This window comes from Tachypleus tridentatus, chromosome 13 (assembly GCF_004210375.1).
Source record: "Tachypleus tridentatus isolate NWPU-2018 chromosome 13, ASM421037v1, whole genome shotgun sequence".
Classification (NCBI taxonomy): domain Eukaryota; kingdom Metazoa; phylum Arthropoda; class Merostomata; order Xiphosura; family Limulidae; genus Tachypleus; species Tachypleus tridentatus.
Window position 1 is genome coordinate 112,076,216 of NC_134837.1, and position 14,978 is coordinate 112,091,193.

The 14,978-nt window shown below is 35.0% G+C and overlaps 1 protein-coding gene and 1 long non-coding RNA gene across 4 annotated transcripts in view; one reads left to right on the plus strand and one right to left on the minus strand.

Moving 5' to 3' along the window:
- Nucleotides 1-5,931, minus strand: part of LOC143239872 (ceramide phosphoethanolamine synthase-like) — a 62,707-nt gene extending 56,776 nt beyond the window's left edge. The window contains exon 1 of one of the 2 annotated variants that reach the window (XM_076481477.1): nucleotides 5,774-5,931. The gene's annotated coding sequence lies outside the window, so the exon portion shown is untranslated. The remainder of the gene's footprint in view (nucleotides 1-5,773) is intronic. The other variant, XM_076481469.1, reaches the window with a different exon arrangement.
- LOC143239875 (uncharacterized) overlaps nucleotides 1-14,978 on the plus strand; it is a 50,422-nt gene that overhangs the window by 15,424 nt on the left and 20,020 nt on the right. Inside the window, exon 3 of one of the 2 annotated variants that reach the window (XR_013021419.1) lies at nucleotides 5,468-5,772. The exons of the other annotated variant lie outside the window; for it this stretch is intronic. This is a non-coding gene — a long non-coding RNA (uncharacterized LOC143239875). Of the gene's footprint in view, nucleotides 1-5,467; nucleotides 5,773-14,978 lie in introns of those variants that run through there. 2 annotated transcript variants of the gene reach the window in all.

The following is a 14,978-nucleotide window of genomic DNA, read 5'->3' on the forward strand; positions in this document are numbered from 1 at the left end:
CCTCTTCTAAATTCAGGATGGCTAGCGCATACAGCTGTCCAGTAGGGTTGGGTGAAATTCAATAAAATAAACAAAAAAGTCGACACAATTAGTACTTAGGTTATAACGCAGTTACACTTGGATCTACGGGTGTTGTTGTTGGTGTTGTTTTGAATTAAGTACAAAGCTACACAATGAACTATCTGTGCTCTGCTCACCACGGGTATCGAAACCCGGTTTTTAGCGTCGTAAGTCCGCAGACATACTGCTGAGCCAATGGGGGACGGCTCTATGGGAATGACCTGGCATAAGACTCTTCCACAGCTTTGGCTACATTATGAATTAGGCTAAACATAAACGTAACTAACCCTAACTACCAATAAATAAAATGTGGATTCTTCCACAACTTTATCTTTGCACACAATGATCCTGTAAAAGTTCGAAAGTCTGCAACAGAATGTAGTTGGACTGAACTTGACAAATTGGAAATTAGAAGTTAGAAACATTTAAAATAAAAGAAAGATACAAAGTGTGACAATATTTTGGCTACGTACCAGATAAAACACAAGTCAAATATTGTTTTTATTATTTCTGTTGCCTTAGAACAAATTTACACCAATCAGTACTGCACGATTCAAATAATTATAAGTTTTCTTCTTCGACATTCAGGCCCTCTGCTGGCGAGAAAGGTTCTATGAGTCATCAGGAGATAATCTGGTACGTGTCGGAAAACTTGAAGCACGAAAATAAAATTGGTAAAATAAAAATGACTGGTGTTCAATAAAAAAGGTTCGATATAATTAGAAGAACAACAAGAAGAAACGTCGTGATGTACATCACAGAACAGACACTATAATTACATACTGCAACACCAACTTGCATTAGATAAAACAAATATGAAACAACTGAACACATACTGTTTGAATATTTCATACGATCTACATAAGTATAAAACACAAGACGATAAGGAGTTTGTGTGAAGACTTCATGTATAAGAATACATATTTATTACGTACATGCATTTTAACTCTCGCATACACATAAAAAAGGAACCTTACATGAATTTACAAATGTGGAATAATGTTAAAATCCAAGGTTAGATTTCCCGCAGTGGGCACAGCATACATCAAAAATAAGAAAGAAAATGTGGGACAGAAAATATTTAAATATCAATAATAACACTGGTCAAACGTGATAACCTTTATATGGGCCTGGCCTTTAGTATAATGAGATGGTGGGAACTTTAAAATTACCCAAACTGGATAATAGTAAATAGTCCATTTGAATATTGTAATGAACTGAATATATGAAACATTGTTACACAAAATGTTCTAACAGAGCTTTAAGTTATCATGCCTTATATTAATCTTATGTGAGACTAGCGAATTAAAGGTTAAGACTGATGGGCGGTGTATCCCCACCGTAATGTCACCTCCAAAACCTAGGATACACTTTATAATCCTATGTAGTAGCTTGTACCCTAGGATCTTGTTTAAAAAATGCAGCGTATTTTGTTTAATTTTAATGTGTTTTGTTTTGGGTCAAAAAATTATAGTTATAATACAGGGTGTTCGGAAAGTCACTGTGCAGTTTTGTAATCATATTTTATTCAGTATATCTCAAGCCAGCAACTGATAGCGGTGTTTAGAAACAAAATAAGAAGGATCCAGGCCTGTAATGATGCCAACAGGGGTCACTCTCAACATAGTTAATAATTGTCATTCATATTTACCTCCTGTATTCTATATTGAAACATGTCCGTTAATAAATATATAAGTGCACAGTGACTTTCCGAACACCTTATATATATATCATACAACTCGTATCTAATTACTTTCATCTAACAACTTTTGATGTCCCATTAAATTAATTTGAGCATCCATTCTTTCACTTTCACCGATATATATGTATATAACATGAGATAAGGATTTTTCTGGTAGTATGTAACTAAATGTAATATAACTGAGAAAATCATAGCTATTGTCTCAGCATTAGCAAAAAGAATTTTTTTTTTGTTATCGAAATTCGCACCTGTATTAAAATCATTCTGTAAACGTAAAGCTGTAACTTGAAATGAAATAATATCATAAACTGTTCAATCCCCTCCCGAGGCTTACGACGCCAAAAATTCGAGGTTTCAATATCCTTGATGGACAGAGTACAAACAGTCCATTGTGTAGCTTTACGTTTAAAACACTTAATTAATTGTTCACAGCATTCGAATGAAAGTAGAAAAAGGTGTACATTGAAACTGGCATATTTAGTTAATATTACTTTAATTATTACATTTTAAACTTTTAATATATGTTACATCGATGGATAACAAGTTTGATAAGCAAAAGCAACATTTATTTATTCAGAAAGATAATGTGAGTTATGTCTTGATAGCCAGGAATAAATATTAACCATGTCTACAACTGCTTGGAACATTATTATTATATATCATAATTCTTGAAAATTCTCAAGGAACTAAATAATGAAAGCATTGCTAAAAACACAACAGGTTTAAACACAAATGTCTTATGACAAGTATAATTACTTATGATACACATTCAAACCTTAACAGTGTAGTGGATCTTGTTTTTCTTCCAGTATTTTTGTTTGTTGCACTAACTGTTACTGAAACCATGTGTGTATGCGCCTTGTTAATGTAGATGAACATGCTTTCGATTCGAGTTTCACATAAATAAAGGAATATTTAAATAAGTGTATTTATTATCTATAAAACTAAAACCTAACACTTAGAGATATGTTTCATTGTTAACACAACTCTGGTATAGTTTAATATTTGCTACATACAAGTTTCTTTAATGCAATCTGGAGTGTATTATGTGATATTTCTGTTAAGGTAATAAAGTAACGACCTCTATCTTCAGATTTTATCATTACTAACACAAACGTCGCCCTACTGCCGGCTATTTACGATGGTAATTGCTAATCGTAGTGTTTATGCATCACTAACATAAACTGATATAAACTGCAAAGTTTTTGTATATTAAACGTGGTACCCTTTGTTGAAAAGATACGATTTTTAGTACTGCATTTAAAAATCACATCACTAAAGATATAATTAAACCATCACGTACAGTACTAGTGAATGTTGTGTTCGTGTCGTGAAAATAATACTTTATTTAAAGCTGTGTTCTGTGATAATCATGTTGTCATTACACATGTTACAGTTATTATTCACATTGTCTGAATCTTGATTACCCAGAGTACGAAATAATGTTATGGACTTTGGTTTGCGTCACAATACTGTATTTGTTACTTCGGTCACACACATAAATAACTACATATACTCCAGTATAGTAAGATTACCTCAATATTTCGGTCTTTTAACTTTATCAGGAGCCCCCAATATCGAACTAATTCGCTAATCATTTGTGCTACAATTTTACGATCAGGAAATATCTTACATAAGAGACAGGTTTTTTCCCGAAAAGTAAAGTATTTTCAAAAAGTCAAACATAGAAATGGAACAATCCTGTAGGTTCACCTTCTGGTAACAAAAAATCGTTTAACCCTGAGATTCGTATCACTAACAATAGTACTAATGATAAATTCGGTGTTAAAGTTATAACCACAGCGTAGATTTATTGACTATTTACATCCAATAGTCCTACAATCCTAAAAGTCTATCACAGATTGTTAATCTACTAAGGAAAGGTGCTACAAACCGACTGGAATGTCTTCGCCTAGTGTGAACATACAAGAAAATAACTAACCATACTGAAGCAGGTGTTACATAATGAAGGATCTTCATACAACAAAACAAAAGTAAAACCATGCCAAAAACCTCATGCCTAAACAAAGGGGTCCCGACTAACAACAACAACAACAAAAAATCGAAACAACCTCCACAAAGTATACCTCTAATTTCCTTTTCTCTTTATCTCTCATCTCTTCTTTCTCTAAATCCACTCACAATAATTCAAGGAAATTTCATTCTTCAAGTTATTTCTTGCACTTGTTCAACTTTTTTAATGTTTCTATTTTACGTCCCATGTTTATATTTAAACGTATTTCATGCACCAGTATTCTTTAATTGTTAAGTTTCATGTCATTTCCCAAACTTTATTAATTTGACCTTTTCTAGTGTTCTGAAGGTCTGCCTTTGATTGGATAAGAAATGTTTTTCCCACACCCTATTAAACTTTTTTTTTTTATTTTTGGTAAAATATTTCCATTGTTTCTCAAATTTGGTAGTTTTTTTACTTTTTTTTCTTTTCTAACAGTATTTGACACAAAACATACACATATTGTTCATTCAGTAAGTGAGAATTAAAAAAAAAAGGTACTTTCAGGAAGTAGAATTATGGAGCAAAAACTGACTAAAAATTATTTGAGTCAAATTTAAAAAAATTACCCAGGTGCTGACCCTTGGAATGCTCGTAGTATGCGTGTAAAGATTCAGGTCTCTAGGGTATACGGTGATCACTCACACAGACAGGTTCTTTTCTTGTTACATTTTATAGATATAATAGCACGAGTGAGGCTCCTAGGGGCGGGTCGAACGTTTGAATGATGCGGTGATAAAGTAAAGAAATTGTTATTTTGAAAAGGATAATATGTGGCAGGTTAGCAATCTATTATTAATTTTGATCGTACTTTTAGGTAGAGAACATATCTGGCACGTGCTTAAATTTTTTACATATCAGCAAAGGTTTGGTTTTGAATTCCGAGCAAAGCTACACGAGGGCTATCTGTGCTAGCCGTCCCTAATTTAGCAGTGTAAGACTAGAGAACGGCAACTAGTCATCACCATTTACCGCCAACTCTTGAGCTGCTTTTTTACCAACGAATATGGGATTGACCGTCACTTTATAACGCTTCCACGGCTGAAAGGGCGAGCATGTGTGGCGCGAGCTCACAGAGCTAAAAACTGGGCTGGTGTAACGGGGATTCGTGCGCTCTAACCAACTCGCCGTGCTAGGCTTCAGGAATATTGTCACAGTGCACGTTCCAAAGCTTGTCACGTCTTGTAAACATCACTTTACTGTGTTTCTTGTTCAAGTCAAACTGTAGTAGCTTGCGAACTCCTAAACCTATCAGTGTTTTCTGTTTTATGTTTAAAAAAAAGATTTTGTATACATAAAAATTCGTATTCAAAAATTAATTGTTTTAATTGACGAAAAAATAAATATACATTTTTTTATATCAAATCATATTTTTTTCTAATAAAATATTGGACACGGTACCCAGTTTGAGAAACGCTGGTTTAAGTATTGTTACGACATATACCGTTGTTTTCCGAATGTTCCGAGGAATTACGACAATAAATGATATCATGCTAAGCAGATGGTAAAGGTTCAATAGTGAAGATAACAATTTACTCTGGTAATCATTTCAAGTAAATTATGCGAACTCGAAAGGCAGGTTAAGTTACCTTTTTAAACCCATGTCAAAATTACTTTTAAAATAAAATTAAAAATATTTTTATATTCAGTCGAAAACTGAAAACAAATATTGTTTTTCATCTTTTCTTTAGGTCTAAGGGAGCATGGAAGAAAAACTTGACATTCCGAAATTTTAATGTCTAGCGTCCGCAGTGAACACATGAATGTATAATACGATTAGACGTCCACTTACAAAAGCATCGGTAGCCAAACGACAAAAATTCAGCCCCCCTTTCCTCATCAATTAGATTACTGAATCTAATCTTATTACATCAAACATCGAACAATACTTGTCCAATAGTTTGCAGAAAATTTCAAGTTTGAGTTTTTAAATAATTGGATCTGATACAAGTTTAGGTGAAACAAATGAACTGATATATAAATATTTAGTTACTTACTCAAAGCCTCTAATTTCAGATGAATCTCTACTAATTACTTGATGCTTTACAAGGTGTAACCAACACCACTTTACTCAGGTTCTGTAACTTACATGTACAGTAATGCGGGTTAGGCACTCATTTCAATGATCTTTCTTGTTTCTCGGAGAACGTTGACTATTTCGATTTTTAAGCATGTACCCGACACGTGGTGTCAAAGTGGTCGATACTTGTTTGGAAATTATTTATTGGCTGAAAAAGAGGGGGTGTGTGTGAGAGAGAGAGAAAAGGATATAGAAGTGGAAGGGTAAACAATCACAATTGTAACGAAACCGAAAGTAGTTCATAACAGTTACGAAACCGAAACACCAATAACTTTAACAACTATTAGGAAATCAGTGAATCGCGATATTGAGAAAACTTATAAGTAAATATATTCAATCTTAAACATGCATTAGAAACACAATATCGTGTCAAACAGATAACATCACGTACTCCCTAAAAGGAGTATATTTATCGTATATGCAAAACATAATAACAGAAATTATTTTTTATTAAGAAAAGAAATGCTAGCCTGGCATGGCCTGGTGAGTTAAGGCGTTCGACTCGTAATCTGAGGGTCGCGGGTTCGAATCTCTGTCGCACCAAACATGCTCACCCTTTCAGCCGTGGGGGCATCATTATGTAACGGTCAATCCCACCATTTGTTGGTAAAAGAGTAGTACAGTGCTAAATTAGGAACGGCTGGCACAGAGTAGCTTTGTGCAAAATTTTAAAAAAAATCTACCGAACCCCCATAATGTCCACGTACATATATTCTATTTATAACAAATCCACTGGTTACCTGACGTTGGTCCTAATATTAAACTGCTGTTCAAAAGGAAAACAACCGGCCATTAGTACTTCACTATCCATGTTTAGGGATTATACCTCCATGTTTTAAATGTAACATGCACCATTACAGATGGGGTTAGGGTTAACAAGTTTGATTGTTGATAATTAACGACAAAGAAAGAAAAAAGATCAATGGGCGTCCCAGCCTGTAACATTGTGAACTTTAAAGCATTTATTTAAAGTTAGCCTGTTTTTGTTTTTTTGTGGTACATTTCCACATTTTGTTTTAGACTTCGCCGTAACACAGTGGTTTTCAACCGATTTTCTATTCTAAATATTTATTTCCGTCTCAGTATAAAGAGAAATAGACTCATATCTAGAATATTCTAAAACTTCTGGTACAAAGATGTAAGTTTTTTTAAGTCATCAGAGAACGAATATGGAAATTAAAGAAATGATAGGAGTCAAGGAAACGACCAGAGAAGTGAATTGATTAGGAAAAGAAAAGAAAAACTAGTAATAAGGTGTGTATTATTAGCCAACAAGAGAAGACAGAGGAAGCTGGTAAAGTGTTGGAAAGAAAGAAATTACTGAAGACCTGGCCACGAACAGAGATGATTGGAAAGAAAACAGGTGTGAAGGACGGCAACCCCTATAGCGGTCCGCAGGAAGGGGCATTTAAACCATTATATTTCACAAAAATTGCATGTATCAAAGAATATTAGGGTGCAAAAATCTCAGTTAAACCAAATATTTTTAGTAATTTTCAATAAAACTGTACATTTATGTTTGAGTTTAGACTTACACTATAAAAACTTATCACCTACTTATATGCTGCCCCTATGGCCAAAGAAAAGTTTTGACTCTTTCACAGATATTTTAGTTTGGCAGAGTTGACTGTGAAGTGAACAGCTACTGGTGGACTGAGATGGACGTGCTTTGATTGGTTGTTTGTTCCTCGTTCTGATTGGTGGAATAATTGATTGTGAATTCAACCAATGGTTACCCTAAGTTGTCTGCTTCTGGGCCAAATCTATGTTTTAATTAATAAAGGTTTTACTGTGTTGATTACGAAATATTTCTTTATTACTTTCGTTCACCTACTATGGCTACGTTTTTACCCTAGTTTCAGGTTTTCTAGCTTTATCTCAGTCCATTCTGTCTCCAGTTGACATAGCAGGTTTTCTAACTTTATCCCAGTCTATTCTGTGTCCAGTTGACATAGCAGGTTTTCTATCTTTGTCACAGTCTGTTCTTGTCCAATTGACATAGCAGATTTTCTAGGTTTATCCCAGTCTATTCTGTTTCCAGTTGACATAGAAAGGTTTCTAGGTTTATTCCAGTCTATTCTGTGTTCATTTGACATCGCAAGTTTTTTAGCTTTGTTCTAGTCCATTCTTCTCCAGTTAACATAGCCAGTAGCTGAACTGTGTCCAGTCGATATAGCCAATGGTTGAATTACGTGTTTTCTTCTGCCTTGGGCTGCCAGTGTGGTCTTAATTAGAGCACTATTCTTATTTCTACAACGTATCTACTCAGAGGGTCCAAAGGCTTATAACACTGAAAATCGTGTTTAGATACTCACGGTGGGCACATCACAGGCAACTTATTGTGTAAGTATCTGCTTAACACAGAAAAACACGATCTTAAGCGTATCTTAACGTGCTAAGTAAGCCTATTTTAACACAGCAACGCCATCTTTAGTCCGGTCGTGGCCTTTGTGGATAGCTTGCGAGGCTGTTTAGCAAGAGCTCTTGACATGCAGATAAATAAGATGAAACTGCGAACACGTTATAGGAGTGCACGTTAATTTCGGTATTTGGGTAAGAGTAGTGATGTATGCTGCTGGTACTGATTATTTTCTTGTTTACTTCTGGTCAGTTATGTCTGACCTTGGTGCTTCGTAGCTCTTTTTCTTTTATTATTCCACGTGCTGCTTAACGTGCTGAACACATCACAACAGTATCGACATCACGAAGTCCGACCTAATAGTAACAATATACAATATACCAGGGGCGTAACATAAAGCTAATTCTTACCATTAGTGTTGATTTTTTTCCTTTTTGGATAGTACAAGTTATTTTTATCCATACATATTTAGGTCACTGCACTTTTGTGTAAAAGAGTTTAAAGAGCATCCTGGAAGGCCTACTTTTGTCCGAAATAGGGGTGAATGTCAGAAGTACGTTTTCATGGTCAGTGTGACTGGTATGGATTGTCTAACACGACTAAAGACGAGTGTAAGAATATTTTACGCCGGAAAATGCTTTTTGCATACTCTTCACTGGAGCGATAAGCCCCCTCCTTCCCTACTAATGACACAGAGGAAGGTTTGCGGACTTCCAACACTAGAAATTTGGGCAGACCACAGATAGCCCATTGTGTAGCTTTGTGCTGAATCAAAAATAAACAAATAATCAAACCAAAACGATCAATCTTTAGTGGCATAAAACTAACTATACCATGCTAAATAATAACCAAAATGTAGTTCTGATACATTTTGTTCCATGGCAAACTTATATTGGTTATGAATGTCAAGTGACTTGTTGATTTGTATGCTCAAAATCGTTTTCATATAATGCGCTCAACCATCAGTTATGTAATATTTATTTTGAAAAATCGTTGCGAAAAGTTTATACATATATATATCACCAACATAGTTTAATCACCAATAATTTCTTCGTTTAACAGTGTTAGCTCCTTGTGTAAGAATATAAATTTTGTTCTGGTATCAGTTTCATAAGAAGTTTGATTATTTAATCTAAAGCAAAGTTAGAAAGTTTTTTGTTTTGGATATTTATGCAAACTTGCGAAAACGTCACTTGGTTTAGTTGTTCCTAATTTTGAACTGATAGACTTCAGGGAAGATAACTATTCAACATTTCCTGCTAATAATAAGATTGGCTCGGTGGTTAGTGGTTCAATTTGAAAGAAATCCACACCAAAACTTGATCGATGACCAACCACATCAAACAAAATATATTCCTGGAATGTTCTGCCTTGTTAAATTAAAATGTATAATAGACTTCACCTGTGTTTAATGAACAACCAACAAGGAAACAGGTTGCTGGCATCTGTTGTCTCACTGAGTTAAATCGCTGATGTTAAATGTACAACATGAGTTAGTTGATATTGTAAATTTTCTAGTGTGATACACCAGTTTGTTTGTTTGCAGTTAAACACAAAGCTACTCAATGGGCCATCTGTACTCTGCCCACCACGGTATCAAAACCCGGATTCGAATCTAGCGTTGTAAGTCCGCAGACCTACCGCTGTGCCAGTAGGGGTCAGTTTAATAGATTCACCACTACTGAGAACATGTGTTGTTCTGCACACGTTTTACGGTAGACATTCCGACTTGACATCACATCGATAGAAACTACCACCCGGCCTCACAAGTTGTGTTTTTACACATACGTGTAGATGAACTTCAGGGATCTTCATAAGTTTCATCAGATATTAAGTAATATGGCTTTTCAGTTAATTACATTCGTTAAAATTTGAAAACAAAAACAAATTTTATACAGTTTCGATAGGCCTACTGGTAGTAGATGATACTGACTGGGATCATTCCCTCTGGTAGGTAGCTCTAAATTAAGGACGGCTTATGCCAAAATCCAAGGGCTCTGATTTTTTAGCCCAGTTGCACAAATACTGAAGTTCTCGTTAAAATATTCACTACCGAGATGAATGGCTTAAAGAACAAAAAGGGTAATTAACGCCTATGGTACTCTTTGATATCATTCATGAAACCGTTAGAAAACTGTAATATGTTTTTACTTGTACTTTAGAATGCTCCGATTAACTGAAATATTTGGCCTATAATCACGTAGTCGTACCTTGGATAGAGTTCATTATGTTCAATATTTTATTCAAATAACATCAAATATTAAAATATTGTTTAGTTACGAAGCACACACCAGAGATGGTATTGATATATTAATCATGGTAGTAAACATGGTAGTTTGTGCGATGGAACAAAAACGAAAGTTGTTCGTTTAATGTGAAAGATGGAACGTTCTCACAAAAATATAATCGAGCAAGCATGTAAACAAACTGCACTTTTTCTTTAATTTCAATATTCCAGTCACGAAAAGGCTTATGTTCTTTGCATAATTGATTTTTCTTGTACAGGTTCTATTGAGCTTTAATATGTACGGGATGTACTGTGTAGACATTGTTGTATAGGTTCTACTGTATAGACATTGTTGTACAGTTCTACTGAATACACATTGTTGTGTAGGTTCTACTATATAGACATTGTTGTACAGTTCTACTGAATACACATTGTTGTATAGGTTCTACTGTATGGACATTGTTGTATTCAGTTCTACTGAATACACATTGTTATGTAGGTTCTACTGTATAGACATTGTTGTACAGTTCTACTGAATACACATTGTTGTATAGGTTCTACTGTATAGACATTGTTGTACAGTTCTACTGAATACACATTGTTGTGTAGGTTCTACTGTATATACATTGTTGTACAGTCCTACTGAATACACATTGTTGTATAGGTTAACTGTATAGACATTATTGTACAGTTCTACTGAATACACATTGTTGTATAGGTTAACTGTATAGACATTGTTGTACAGTTCTACTGAATACACATGGTTGTATAGGTTCTACTGTATAGACATTGTTGTACAGTTCTATTGAATCGTGATGGGCTCCTTCTGGTTAACTTAGATGTTTTTTTTTTGTTTGTAGTTAAACATGAAGCTACACAGTAGACTATCTGTGCTCTGATCACCACGGGTATCGAAACCCGGTTTCTAGCGATATAAGTCCGCAAACATAGATACACCGAAAGCTCTATCTGCTAAATGATCATTTCACACACTTTCTCGAGCACAGGTCTTATAAACAAGAGAGTTTACATTTTAATATACAAATGGAAAACCCCACTCCCCGTTATATTAACCTGTTGACCAGTAGAGAACTGTAACAACGTGACACTGTAATGGCACCGTTATATTAACCTGTTGTCCCACAGATAACTTTAACAACATGACACTATAATGACCCCGTTATCTTAACCTGTTGACTAACAGAAAACTGTGATGATTTCGTCGTGTTTATCATTTATTTGATCACCGGACAACTAAATATAAATGGATAACGTTGATAAATATTTAGCCATTGCTGTAATGAGTTGCGAGACTGTATTTCCAGTTCTGAAATCAGTAGAGAACTGAAGACTGAACGAGTTATCCGATAATTAGAGAAATACACCTGTTAGGTCACCTATTCCATATCTTTTGACAGTTGCCACCCACTTGTGTATTAGTATATTCCAGTCTCTTTGTGTATTTTCAAAACAATATTTCTCAAAACATCTCAAAAATAATTATTCCACACCTTATAATTTCATCATTAAACTTACTCAAAATTCGTTAAACATATTATCGTCAAATCGAAGTAAAGACCAGATATTCAGTTCAACATAACAATTTACTCTACAATTATTCTGAAATAATTCATCATATTCTGGAGACTTTAATCACATGTTTGTATATCTTCGTTTCTATGGCGATGGCGATATCAATATAGTATTGATTCGATTTGTAAAAACCTGGTACGGTCTCAAGGTTTCAAAAGTCATTGTTTTTCCTTTAGTTTTTTAAAATCGAATCTCATAAATCTAGGTATGTGTAGAAAGTCGTTGTTTAAATTATAAAAAGAAAGAAAAAATCGCTTAGTATGTTACCACAACTCAGTATCTATGTTTGTTGTCACACTTCTCGTACTACGAGAGTTGACCGAAGCGTTAAATGGCGTCTCATGCAAAAAGTAAGTAGATTAAAAACAATTGAATTGTTTGTTTGACTTGACATCCAAACACAGCGTCACTTCAACACTGTCTTGCACGAACAACCACACACGATATAGAGTGCCGTTTGAATCCTCTAATAACGCTTGAAATGAACTATTAGTTATTATTTAATCATAATTAGGTTATACCGGGCTTTATTCAGCGGACCATAGGGTCTGAGGTTCGAGAAGTAAAGCTACCGAACAGTTTCTACACTTTTATCTGATTGTCACTCCTATTACTCTGTTCAAAGAGTCTGGAGCAAGTCTTTATGGCTGGCTATCTGCTCTTTCACTTTTTAGTAGTTCCATATTAGGGACGGCTACATCTTACCTGTAATTTTCAGACCACGTATTAATAGAGTGCTGGTAAGGTTGAAAGATTTAATTTCACTATCCTAGCGTCTTAAAAAAAAAGAAAATATTTTTAAAAATTTATTTTCTATAGCAGGTTAACCAGACCTTTCTTGCAGAAGACCTGGCACAGCGGTATGTCTGTGGATTAAGAACGCTAGAAACCAGTCGAGCTTCGATACCCGTGGTGAGAAGAGCACAGACAGCCAATTGTGTAGCAAAGAAACCTGCAGCGACTACTTTGTGAACTTGGGGCTGAAGTTCACTGATTAATACTTCATAATTTGCCCTCGGTTGGGCGGCGGTAATTCTTACAACACTGAATTCCAGGATTCGATTCTCTGTGATGAGCACAGTAGAAAGCTTTTATCAAAACAAATACACAAACAAAACTGATTAATCTACAGTTGTATAAGGAGATCATGTATTGTTTGTTTGTTTATAGTGAAGCACAAAGCTACTCAATGGGCTGTCTGTGCTCTGACCACGACGGGTATCGAAAGCCGATTTTTAGCGTTGTAAGTTGGCAAGCATACCACTGTGCCACTAGGAAGCCACGAGAGATATCTGCGTTAGTTGTCCATAATTTAGCAGTACAGTACTAGGGGAAGGCAACTATTCATCATCACCCACCGCCAACTCTCTTGGGTTACTCTTTTACCAACGAATAGTTGAATTGACTGCCATGTTATAACACCCCCACAGCTTAAAGGACGAGCATGTTGTTGGAACTGGAATTCGAATCCGCGACTCTAAGACTGCGAATAGAGTGTTCAGATCACCCGCTACTCGAGATATCTGCGCTAGCCGTCCCTAATTTTGTAATGATAGATTAGAGGGAAGGCAACTTATTCAACGCTACCTATCGTCAACGTTTGGCTCAATATTGTTGAAAGGAAATGTGAATGTCAATCTTATGATACTAATGTCCCCAAACTGCGGAACGGAAATTGTTTATTATTTTTTGTAGTAATGAGATGCGAACTATGTCTCTAACCACTGAGACACGTGCTGACCTTTTTATGTCTAATAACATGCTTTAACTTTATTATTACTCTTGGAGACAAGGTGCAGTGTTGAGTAATTCAAGGAGATATTATCTAATAAAGCGACCTCTAGCGTTTTGTTCTATTTATTTTAGCAGGAATCACGTGCTAACACTGTTGTACAGTCTCGAAAATGTTTTTCATTTATCTATAATGACAACATGATGAGAAGTTTTGGCTTCTTGTATTGTATTATACGAAACAATTACAGGTTTTCATGTTTTACCAGTCCGGAAATGTTCTGGGTACATGTTACAGTGTGATAAAATATTTAATGCATGTCCACTGTTTCCAGCTAATAACATATATTATGGTTTTTCCAGCCACTAACACATTGCATGTTAGTGTGAAATAGCGTTAAATATCAAACGTCACATTCTTCGAAGTATAACACGCCTTCGCGATTAGCTAACATTCGTTTTGTGCCCACAATTTGGTCAACACCATTCCAGCTGTCCTTGATTATGGAGAAACTAACTAAACTAGTATATTTTGATAACTTGAACAATAACCCCGAGACGTTGTATCACTTCAAGGCACCGCCATCACAAAACTATGTCATCACTGGAAGTGACCACCATCACAAACTAGGTCATCACTTCAAGTGACCACCATTACAAAACTAGATCATCATTGGAAGTCATAACCATCACAAAACTAGGTCGTCATTCCAAGTGACCACCATCACAAAAGTAGATCATAACTTCAAGTTACCACCATCAAAAAACTAGGTCATCACTACAAATGATTATCATCATAAAACTAGGTCATCATTGGAAGTGACCACAATAACAAAACTAGGTATCACTTCAAGTTACAAAGTAACATCGTCACAAAAGTAGATTATCATTTCAAATGACCACCATCACAAAATAGGTCACCACTTCAAATGGCTGTCATTGCATTTAGAAACAAAACGCCGCTTTATGTTACGTGATTTATCTACAAAAATATCGTAAATTATCGTCATATATCAAAAACTGTTAACAATGTTTGGCTGCTAGTCGGTCATGTCGTTTTGTCAGGAATAACTACTTTACTTGTATTTATTTGTCTGGAACAAGACAAGCACTAACATATATTATATTGTTCTTGTTAGGACTAGCATTGACTCATTTGTTATAACAAGATTAGCTACGCCAGTTTAACATTTATCAACTTTACTAGATTAA